The sequence below is a fragment of the Salminus brasiliensis genome, chromosome 1, assembly GCF_030463535.1.
Source record: "Salminus brasiliensis chromosome 1, fSalBra1.hap2, whole genome shotgun sequence".
In the NCBI taxonomy this organism is placed as follows: domain Eukaryota; kingdom Metazoa; phylum Chordata; class Actinopteri; order Characiformes; family Bryconidae; genus Salminus; species Salminus brasiliensis.
Window position 1 is genome coordinate 24,273,334 of NC_132878.1, and position 9,091 is coordinate 24,282,424.

General features: G+C 41.4%; 10 non-coding genes across 10 annotated transcripts; all 10 read right to left on the reverse strand.

Moving 5' to 3' along the window:
* Nucleotides 1-90: 90 nt before the first annotated feature.
* On the reverse strand, nucleotides 91-180 carry trnar-ucu (transfer RNA arginine (anticodon UCU)). Its single transcript is given in 2 exon segments — nucleotides 91-126; nucleotides 144-180. It is a non-coding gene; the product is annotated as a tRNA-Arg (tRNA).
* A 407-nt stretch (nucleotides 181-587) lies between these two features.
* On the reverse strand, nucleotides 588-661 carry trnat-agu (transfer RNA threonine (anticodon AGU)). The gene has a single exon. It is a non-coding gene; the product is annotated as a tRNA-Thr (tRNA).
* A 1,057-nt stretch (nucleotides 662-1,718) lies between these two features.
* Nucleotides 1,719-1,808, reverse strand: trnar-ucu (transfer RNA arginine (anticodon UCU)). Its single transcript is given in 2 exon segments — nucleotides 1,719-1,754; nucleotides 1,772-1,808. It is a non-coding gene; the product is annotated as a tRNA-Arg (tRNA).
* Nucleotides 1,809-2,215: 407 nt separating this feature from the next.
* Nucleotides 2,216-2,289, reverse strand: trnat-agu (transfer RNA threonine (anticodon AGU)). Its single transcript has one exon. It is a non-coding gene; the product is annotated as a tRNA-Thr (tRNA).
* Nucleotides 2,290-3,346: 1,057 nt separating this feature from the next.
* trnar-ucu (transfer RNA arginine (anticodon UCU)) lies at nucleotides 3,347-3,436 on the reverse strand. Its single transcript is given in 2 exon segments — nucleotides 3,347-3,382; nucleotides 3,400-3,436. It is a non-coding gene; the product is annotated as a tRNA-Arg (tRNA).
* A 407-nt stretch (nucleotides 3,437-3,843) lies between these two features.
* On the reverse strand, nucleotides 3,844-3,917 carry trnat-agu (transfer RNA threonine (anticodon AGU)). Its single transcript has one exon. It is a non-coding gene; the product is annotated as a tRNA-Thr (tRNA).
* A 1,067-nt stretch (nucleotides 3,918-4,984) lies between these two features.
* On the reverse strand, nucleotides 4,985-5,074 carry trnar-ucu (transfer RNA arginine (anticodon UCU)). The gene is given in 2 exon segments: nucleotides 4,985-5,020; nucleotides 5,038-5,074. It is a non-coding gene; the product is annotated as a tRNA-Arg (tRNA).
* Nucleotides 5,075-5,480: 406 nt separating this feature from the next.
* trnat-agu (transfer RNA threonine (anticodon AGU)) lies at nucleotides 5,481-5,554 on the reverse strand. The gene has a single exon. It is a non-coding gene; the product is annotated as a tRNA-Thr (tRNA).
* Nucleotides 5,555-6,611: 1,057 nt separating this feature from the next.
* trnar-ucu (transfer RNA arginine (anticodon UCU)) lies at nucleotides 6,612-6,701 on the reverse strand. The gene is given in 2 exon segments: nucleotides 6,612-6,647; nucleotides 6,665-6,701. It is a non-coding gene; the product is annotated as a tRNA-Arg (tRNA).
* A 2,035-nt stretch (nucleotides 6,702-8,736) lies between these two features.
* trnat-agu (transfer RNA threonine (anticodon AGU)) lies at nucleotides 8,737-8,810 on the reverse strand. Its single transcript has one exon. It is a non-coding gene; the product is annotated as a tRNA-Thr (tRNA).
* Between the last annotated feature and the right edge of the window lie 281 nt (nucleotides 8,811-9,091).

Genomic DNA, 9,091 nt, shown 5'->3' on the forward strand with positions numbered 1-9,091 from the left:
CGGTGGAAAGGACAGTGAAGCCTCTTGAACTTAACTTTTTTGTTGTTGCTGCTAGAAAGGGGTTTTTCTCATCCACTGCCAAAAACACTGCGACTCTGGTGGGACTCGAACCCACAACCTTTGAATGGCCTCAACCCTGAGCCTAGAAGTCCAATGCGCTATCCATTGCGCCACAGAGCCAGTAGGAGCGAAGGGCGCATTCATGTTTCTGGGACTGAGCATGATCTCGGAACAGCCAAATTACATGGGAAGAGAGAGAGGACTGCTGAGGTTGAATCCAAGATTTGCCTGTTTATTATACAGGAACTTCAGCCAAACAAACATTAACTCCTCATAAACTCCTCGTCCTCGTTTTTCTCTACTTGTACTTTTCCGCCTAGAAATCTTACTGAACAATTTTAATACTTAGAAATAGACTCATGAGGGCACACCAATAGTGAGTGTGTGAGCCTGTCTTTATCTGTGGGAAAAGGAAGAGCGTTTTTAACATCACCTCTGTGGTGAACCAAATATATTTCAGCCCGGTGTCATTAATAGCACTACACACAGGCCAGTTTACTTTCTCTCCTGAAACACAGACCAACATAAGGCACCGCTGGGATTCGAACCCAGGATCTCCTGTTTACTAGACAGGCACTTTAACCAACTAAGCCACGGCGCCAGACATGCACTTTCACTGGAGCTCTGTGTAAGAGGATCACAGCTCTAATATTTTACTTGGCTTCATTTGAGTGTGTTTAACCAGAAAAGCAGTTAAATGTACACTTCTGCTTTTTCCCCTCAAACATTCAAACATTTTATTTATTATTATTTATTTACAGTGTTTAGCATTATTGTCTCTTTGGCTCCCATTTTTATAATAATAATATAAATAACCTTATGCTATTTTATAAAAGGTACACTCTGGCATACTGACTATGATGAAATGTTGTCTCATTAGGTCTACCACTATACACTATTACCAACCCCAGACGCTCCAGTTGCAGCTACTAAGCAGCTTATTAAGTGAAGCCATGGACCTCTGAAGTCATGAGTCCTGCAATCAGCTTCACGTCCTTATTGAGAACTAGACCTACTACTAGTGCTGACTGTACTCTATAACAGTGCACTCTAAGCATTAAAGGGGCTGGAAATAGTACTAAGTAGTTAAAATGGTTATTTTACTCATAAGCGTAGTGGAACCTATGAAGATCCATCAACAAAAGCTTTTCTACAGATCTGAGGAACCCCTTTATCCAGGCACAGAAGCATCTGTTAAAGCAGCCTAAGGGTTATTCACACATGAACTATGTTGGTAATGTACTGGGAAACTGTAATGGGTCTTATGCAGGGAAATGACCAGGATTTGTGCTCACGTTTAACCACGACGAGCATTAACTAACAACAGCGGGTTCTCACAAACACACGCTGGCTCACTCCATTACAGACACACATGGTGAGAGTAGTGATGGCTGTAATCCCTCTAGAAATCACATTTATTGTGATGGGTGTATGACCCCTAGATTACTGTACTTATTGTATATCTGCTTTCTTTCTTTTTCAGACGTTGTGTGTTGTGTAATGTCGCTGAATGAACCTGGAGCAGCGTTATTTCACTTCACTGAGTTCTTTATTTCTTTACTTCTTTACGGTGGAAAGGACAGTGAAGCCTCTTGAACTTAACTTTTTTGTTGTTGCTGCTAGAAAGGGGTTTTTCTCATCCACTGCCAAAAACACTGCGACTCTGGTGGGACTCGAACCCACAACCTTTGAATGGCCTCAACCCTGAGCCTAGAAGTCCAATGCGCTATCCATTGCGCCACAGAGCCAGTAGGAGCAAAGGGCGCATTCATGTTTCTGGGACTGAGCATGATCTCGGAACAGCCAAATTACATGGGAAGAGAGAGAGGACTGCTGAGGTTGAATCCAAGATTTGCCTGTTTATTATACAGGAACTTCAGCCAAACAAACATTAACTCCTCATAAACTCCTCGTCCTCGTTTTTCTCTACTTGTACTTTTCCGCCTAGAAATCTTACTGAACAATTTTAATACTTAGAAATAGACTCATGAGGGCACACCAATAGTGAGTGTGTGAGCCTGTCTTTATCTGTGGGAAAAGGAAGAGCGTTTTTAACATCACCTCTGTGGTGAACCAAATATATTTCAGCCCGGTGTCATTAATAGCACTACACACAGGCCAGTTTACTTTCTCTCCTGAAACACAGACCAACATAAGGCACCGCTGGGATTCGAACCCAGGATCTCCTGTTTACTAGACAGGCGCTTTAACCAACTAAGCCACGGCGCCAGACATGCACTGTCACTGGAGCTCTGTGTAAGAGGATCACAGCTCTAATATTTTACTTGGCTTTATTTGAGTGTGTTTAACCAGAAAAGCAGTTAAATGTACACTTCTGCTTTTTCCCCTCAAACATTCAAACATTTTATTTATTATTATTTATTTACAGTGTTTAGCATTATTGTCTCTTTGGCTCCCATTTTTATAATAATAATATAAATAACCTTATGCTATTTTATAAAAGGTGCACTCTGGCATACTGACTATGATGAAATGTTGTCTCATTAGGTCTACCACTATACACTATTACCAACCCCAGACGCTCCAGTTGCAGCTACTAAGCAGCTTATTAAGTGAAGCCATGGACTTCTGAAGTCATGAGTCCTGCAATCAGCTTCACGTCCTTATTGAGAACTAGACCTACTACTAGTGCTGACTGTACTCTATAACAGTGCACTCTAAGCATTAAAGGGGCTGGAAATAGTACTAAGTAGTTAAAATGGTTATTTTACTCATAAGCGTAGTGGAACCTATGAAGATCCATCAACAAAAGCTTTTCTACAGATCTGAGGAACCCCTTTATCCAGGCACAGAAGCATCTGTTAAAGCAGCCTAAGGGTTATTCACACATGAACTATGTTGGTAATGTACTGGGAAACTGTAATGGGTCTTATGCAGGGAAATGACCAGGATTTGTGCTCACGTTTAACCACGACGAGCATTAACTAACAACAGCGGGTTCTCACAAACACACGCTGGCTCACTCCATTACAGACACACATGGTGAGAGTAGTGATGGCTGTAATCCCTCTAGAAATCACATTTATTGTGATGGGTGTATGACCCCTAGATTACTGTACTTATTGTATATCTGCTTTCTTTCTTTTTCAGACGTTGTGTGTTGTGTAATGTCGCTGAATGAACCTGGAGCAGCGTTATTTCACTTCACTGAGTTCTTTATTTCTTTACTTCTTTACGGTGGAAAGGACAGTGAAGCCTCTTGAACTTAACTTTTTTGTTGTTGCTGCTAGAAAGGGGTTTTTCTCATCCACTGCCAAAAACACTGCGACTCTGGTGGGACTCGAACCCACAACCTTTGAATGGCCTCAACCCTGAGCCTAGAAGTCCAATGCGCTATCCATTGCGCCACAGAGCCAGTAGGAGCGAAGGGCGCATTCATGTTTCTGGGACTGAGCATGATCTCGGAACAGCCAAATTACATGGGAAGAGAGAGAGGACTGCTGAGGTTGAATCCAAGATTTGCCTGTTTATTATACAGGAACTTCAGCCAAACAAACATTAACTCCTCATAAACTCCTCGTCCTCGTTTTTCTCTACTTGTACTTTTCCGCCTAGAAATCTTACTGAACAATTTTAATACTTAGAAATAGACTCATGAGGGCACACCAATAGTGAGTGTGTGAGCCTGTCTTTATCTGTGGGAAAAGGAAGAGCGTTTTTAACATCACCTCTGTGGTGAACCAAATATATTTCAGCCCGGTGTCATTAATAGCACTACACACAGGCCAGTTTACTTTCTCTCCTGAAACACAGACCAACATAAGGCACCGCTGGGATTCGAACCCAGGATCTCCTGTTTACTAGACAGGCACTTTAACCAACTAAGCCACGGCGCCAGACATGCACTTTCACTGGAGCTCTGTGTAAGAGGATCACAGCTCTAATATTTTACTTGGCTTCATTTGAGTGTGTTTAACCAGAAAAGCAGTTAAATGTACACTTCTGCTTTTTCCCCTCAAACATTCAAACATTTTATTTATTAATATTTATTTACAGTGTTTAGCATTATTGTCTCTTTGGCTCCCATTTTTATAATAATAATATAAATAACCTTATGCTATTTTATAAAAGGTGCACTCTGGCATACTGACTATGATGAAATGTTGTCTCATTAGGTCTACCACTATACACTATTACCAACCCCAGACGCTCCAGTTGCAGCTACTAAGCAGCTTATTAAGTGAAGCCATGGACCTCTGAAGTCATGAGTCCTGCAATCAGCTTCACGTCCTTATTGAGAACTAGACCTACTACTAGTGCTGACTGTACTCTATAACAGTGCACTCTAAGCATTAAAGGGGCTGGAAATAGTACTAAGTAGTTAAAATGGTTATTTTACTCATAAGCGTAGTGGAACCTATGAAGATCCATCAACAAAAGCTTTTCTACAGATCTGAGGAACCCCTTTATCCAGGCACAGAAGCATCTGTTAAAGCAGCCTAAGGGTTATTCACACATGAACTATGTTGGTAATGTACTGGGAAACTGTAATGGGTCTTATGCAGGGAAATGACCAGGATTTGTGCTCACGTTTAACCACGACGAGCATAACTAAAAACAGCGGGTTCTCACAAACACACGCTGGCTCACTCCATTACAGACACACATGGTGAGAGTAGTGATGGCTGTAATCCCTCTAGAAATCACATTTATTGTTATGGGTGTATGACCCCTAGATTACTGTACTTATTGTATATCTGCTTTCTTTCTTTTTCAGACGTCGTGTGTTGTGTAATGTCGCTGAATGAACCAGGAGCAGCGTTATTTCACTTCACTGAGTTTTTTATTTCTTTACTTCTTTACGGTGGAAAGGACAGTGAAGCCTCTTGAACTTAACTTTTTTGTTGTTGCTGCTAGAAAGGGGTTTTTCTCATCCACTGCCAAAAACACTGCGACTCTGGTGGGACTCTGGTGGGACTCGAACCCACAACCTTTGAATGGCCTCCATCCTGAGCCTAGAAGTCCAATGCGCTATCCATTGCGCCACAGAGCCGGCAGGAGTGAATGGCGCATTCATGTTTCTGGGACTGAGCATGATCTCGGAACAGCCAAATTATATGGGAAGAGAGAGAGGACTGCTGAGGTTGAATCCAAGATTTGCCTGTTTATTATACAGGAACTTCAGCCAAACAAACATTAACTCCTCATAAACTCCTCGTCCTCGTTTTTCTCTACTTGTACTTTTCCGCCTAGAAATCTTACTGAACAATTTTAATACTTAGAAATAGACTCATGAGGGCACACCAATAGTGAGTGTGTGAGCCTGTCTTTATCTGTGGGAAAGGAAGAGCGTTTTTAACATCACCTCTGTGGTGAACGAAATATATTTCAGCCTGGTGTCATTAATAGCACTACACACAGGCCAGTTTACTTTCTCTCCTGAAACACAGACCAACATAAGGCACCGCTGGGATTCGAACCCAGGATCTCCTGTTTACTAGACAGGCACTTTAACCAACTAAGCCACGGCGCCAGACATGCACTGTCACTGGAGCTCTGTGTAAGAGGATCACAGCTCCAATATTTTACTTGGCTTCATTTGAGTGTGTTTAACCAGAAAAGCAGTTAAATGTACACTTCTGCTTTTTCCCCTCAAACATTCAAACATTTTATTTATTATTATTTATTTACAGTGTTTAGCATTATTGTCTCTTTAACTCCCTTTTTTATAATAATAATATAAATAACCTTATGCTATTTTATAAAAGGTGCACTCTGGCATACTGACTATGATGAAATGTTGTCTCATTAGGTCGACCACTATACACTATTACCAACCCCAGACGCTCCAGTTGCAGCTACTAAGCAGCTTATTAAGTGAAGCCATGGACTTCTGAAGTCATGAGTCCTGCAATCAGCTTCACGTCCTTATTGAGAACTAGACCTACTACTAGTGCTGACTGTACTCTATAACAGTGCACTCTAAGCATTAAAGGGGCTGGAAATAGTACTAAGTAGTTAAAATGGTTATTTTACTCATAAGCGTAGTGGAACCTATGAAGATCCATCAACAAAAGCTTTTCTACAGATCTGAGGAACCCCTTTATCCAGGCACAGAAGCATCTGTTAAAGCAGCCTAAGGGTTATTCACACATGAACTATGTTGGTAATGTACTGGGAAACTGTAATGGGTCTTATGCAGGGAAATGACCAGGATTTGTGCTCACGTTTAACCACGACGAGCATTAACTAACAACAGCGGGTTCTCACAAACACACGCTGGCTCACTCCATTACAGACACACATGGTGAGAGTAGTGATGGCTGTAATCCCTCTAGAAATCACATTTATTGTGATGGGTGTATGACCCCTAGATTACTGTACTTATTGTATATCTGCTTTCTTTCTTTTTTAGACGTTGTGTGTTGTGTAATGTCGCTGAATGAACCTGGAGCAGCGTTATTTCACTTCACTGAGTTCTTTATTTCTTTACTTCTTTACGGTGGAAAGGACAGTGAAGCCTCTTGAACTTAACTTTTTTGTTGTTGCTGCTAGAAAGGGGTTTTTCTCATCCACTGCCAAAAACACTGCGACTCTGGTGGGACTCGAACCCACAACCTTTGAATGGCCTCAACCCTGAGCCTAGAAGTCCAATGCGCTATCCATTGCGCCACAGAGCCGGCAGGAGTGAACAGCGCATTCATGTTTCTGGGACTGAGCATGATCTCGGAACAGCCAAATTACATGGGAAGAGAGAGAGGACTGCTGAGGTTGAATCCAAGATTTGCCTGTTTATTATACAGGAACTTCAGCCAAACAAACATTAACTCCTCATAAACTCCTCGTCCTCGTTTTTCTCTACTTGTACTTTTCCGCCTAGAAATCTTACTGAACAATTTTAATACTTAGAAATAGACTCATGAGGGCACACCAATAGTGAGTGTGTGAGCCTGTCTTTATCTGTGGGAAAAGGAAGAGCGTTTTTAACATCACCTCTGTGGTGAACCAAATATATTTCAGCCCGGTGTGATTAATAGCACTACACACAGGCCAGTTTACTTTCTCTCCTGAAACACAGACCAACATAAGGCACCGCTGGGATTCGAACCCAGGATCTCCTGTTTACTAGACAGGCACTTTAACCAACTAAGCCACGGCGCGAGACACGCACGTTCACTGGAGCTCTGTGTAAGAGGATCACAGCTCTAATATTTTACTTGGCTTCATTTGAGTGTGTTTAACCAGAAAAGCAGTTAAATGTACACTTCTGCTTTTTCCCCTCAAACATTCAAACATTTTATTTATTAATATTTATTTACAGTGTTTAGCATTATTGTCTCTTTGGCTCCCATTTTTATAATAATAATATAAATAACCTTATGCTATTTTATAAAAGGTACACTCTGGCATACTGACTATGATGAAATGTTGTCTCATTAGGTCTACCACTATACACTATTACCAACCCCAGACGCTCCAGTTGCAGCTACTAAGCAGCTTATTAAGTGAAGCCATGGACCTCTGAAGTCATGAGTCCTGCAATCAGCTTCACGTCCTTATTGAGAACTAGACCTACTACTAGTGCTGACTGTACTCTATAACAGTGCACTCTAAGCATTAAAGGGGCTGGAAATAGTACTAAGTAGTTAAAATGGTTATTTTACTCATAAGCGTAGTGGAACCTATGAAGATCCATCAACAAAAGCTTTTCTACAGATCTGAGGAACCCCTTTATCCAGGCACAGAAGCATCTGTTAAAGCAGCCTAAGGGTTATTCACACATGAACTATGTTGGTAATGTACTGGGAAACTGTAATGGGACTTATGCAGGGAAATGACCAGGATTTGTGCTCACGTTTAACCACGACGAGCATTAACTAAAAACAGCGGGTTCTCACAAACACACGCTGGCTCACTCCATTACAGACACACATGGTGAGAGTAGTGATGGCTGTAATCCCTCTAGAAATCACATTTATTGTTATGGGTGTGTGACCCCTAGATTACTGTACTTATTGTATATCTGCTTTCTTTCTTTCTTAGACGTTGTGTGTTGTGTAATGTCGCTGAATGAACCTGGAGCAGCGTTATTTCACTTCACTGAGTTCTTTATTTCTTTACTTCTTTACGGTGGAAAGGACAGTGAAGCCTCTTGAACTTAACTTTTTTGTTGTTGCTGCTAGAAAGGGGTTTTTCTCATCCACTGCCAAAAACACTGCACCTCTGGTGGGACTCGAACCCACAACCTTTGAATGGCCTCAACCCTGAGCCTAGAAGTCCAATGCGCTATCCATTGCGCCACAGAGCCAGTAGGAGCAAAGGGCGCATTCATGTTTCTGGGACTGAGCATGATCTCGGAACAGCCAAATTACATGGGAAGAGAGAGAGGACTGCTGAGGTTGAATCCAAGATTTGCCTGTTTATTATACAGGAACTTCAGCCAAACAAACATTAACTCCTCATAAACTCCTCGTCCTCGTTTTTCTCTACTTGTACTTTTCCGCCTAGAAATCTTACTGAACAATTTTAATACTTAGAAATAGACTCATGAGGGCACACCAATAGTGAGTGTGTGAGCCTGTCTTTATCTGTGGGAAAAGGAAGAGCGTTTTTAACATCACCTCTGTGGTGAACCAAATATATTTCAGCCCGGTGTCATTAATAGCACTACACACAGGCCAGTTTACTTTCTCTCCTGAAACACAGACCAACATAAGGCACCGCTGGGATTCGAACCCAGGATCTCCTGTTTACTAGACAGGCGCTTTAACCAACTAAGCCACGGCGCCAGACATGCACTGTCACTGGAGCTCTGTGTAAGAGGATCACAGCTCTAATATTTTACTTGGCTTTATTTGAGTGTGTTTAACCAGAAAAGCAGTTAAATGTACACTTCTGCTTTTTCCCCTCAAACATTCAAACATTTTATTTATTATTATTTATTTACAGTGTTTAGCATTATTGTCTCTTTGGCTCCCATTTTTATAATAATAATATAAATAACCTTATGCTATTTTATAAAAGGTGCACTCTGGCATACTGACTATGATGAAATGTTGTCTCATTAGGT